Below are 1,799 nucleotides of genomic sequence, written 5' to 3'. Positions count from 1 at the left end.
GAATTCACCGTTCTCCGTGGCTTTTTGTTATCCAATTACGCTGTATTCATTGGTAGCAGTAGGATTGTTCCTTTGTTATCGATACGATCGAGTTCCTGACCTAGTCTTGTCCAAACCGAATTTGTGCTCTGCCTGTGTGCTCGTAGTCGAAGGGACGCTAAACCATAATCTTCCTTCGTTAATTCACAGTTAAGTATATAGCATTATAAATTGTCCCAAGTGACCAAATTTTCTTCACATAAATAGCTACCTCTGTTTCTTACTGTTTGCTTCTTAATATAGTAGCAACTCGTGATGGTTTACATGTACCATATTTTCATGTAGCTTCCTTTATGATTTGCCACAGTACATTCCTTGTCTCTCCCTACCAAACGGAGACAGAATTACGTAAATTTTGCGTGCGTTCATTATATATCTCATTACTCTTAGAAGTGCTGGGCAGTCTGTTAGGACATTACACCTTTATGCTAGATGCACATAGCAATTTTATTGCTCGTTGTAAATGTCATAAAAGCGATTTTCATTTGGATGTAATGTCTTTTCCTACGAGAGTGGAGGTGCAACTGGTGATCGAGAGGTATAGAAACAAATCAGCAGGCTTGAATTAGATACCTGATCCTTGAGGTAAATGCCAGGAGGTTTTCTAACAAAATGCTGAGATCACTGGCCAGTCTTCTTACCAAGAAACCAGCCTGGAGTACAGGCTAGAGAAGAACAATCTCATAACGTGAGAGCAGGGTAGTGGATATCAAATCGATCAAAACTTTACAAAAATCAATAGGGGGGCAACCGCACTCTTATGGAGATACATCCTGTCAGCGTTGTGTTTGCGGATGTTTGTCGGGTAAGTTGGGGTTGTTTTTGTGGGAGGAGACCAAACAGCGAGGTCATCGGTCTCATCGGATTAGGGAAAGATGGGGAAGGAAGTCGGTCGTGCCCTTTTCAAAGGAATCATCCCGGCATCTTCCTGAAGAGATTTAGGGAAATCACGGAAAACCTAAATCAGGATGGCCGCACGTGCGATTGAACCGTCGTCCTCGCGAATGCGAGTCCATTGTGCTAACCACTGCGCCATCTCGCTCGGTTTTGTCGGCTAAGTGAACATATTTGTGTGTGTTTAACAAAGCGTTTTGTCCGTCTAAACAGCTCTTGTGTTACGCTCTGGTTATCGTTCTCCACTGCACAAGTTCGAATAAAATTCCATTCCTGTTGTCAGTACATTCGTAATACTTGGAACATGTAGCCTTTCGATTTCATCATTACCAACGTTGCATGTAACAGTACCACATGTCGAAAATCTTACTGGAGCGCTATTTATGCAGTATAGCTTATTACTTTACCTAATTAATAACATTACTTTACTTTCAGGTAACTGATTTAGAATTCTAACTTTACCCAGTAAACGCAACAGAAAATTCGCGTCTAACGTGACCGGCGATGGATAGCAGATTAAAGTTTGCGTAACTTTATTTTCCTAAAAACATTAACGTTATCTAATTTCGTTAGTAGCTGCGCTCTGTAGCGTAACAGGAATTAGCTGGGCTAAATTAGTTTAATTGCGCACACCCCTACGCTCTCATCGCCGATTGGCTCTCTTTTTATAGCGGTAGTTCCACAGAGATGATCGTACGACCTATGGGTATGTGGAAAATTTTACTCTGATCAGTGAGTCTGTTGCCTCACTGAGAACTTAGTCGAAAGTTATATGACCGAGATATCAGGTGAAGGAATCGAGTTCCTACATCTACATTTATACTCCGAAAGCCACCCAACGGTGTGTGGCGGAGGGCACTTTACGT

The sequence above is a fragment of the Schistocerca nitens genome, chromosome 6 (assembly GCF_023898315.1).
Source record: "Schistocerca nitens isolate TAMUIC-IGC-003100 chromosome 6, iqSchNite1.1, whole genome shotgun sequence".
NCBI classification, from domain to species: domain Eukaryota; kingdom Metazoa; phylum Arthropoda; class Insecta; order Orthoptera; family Acrididae; genus Schistocerca; species Schistocerca nitens.
This window is presented reverse-complemented; position numbering follows the sequence as displayed.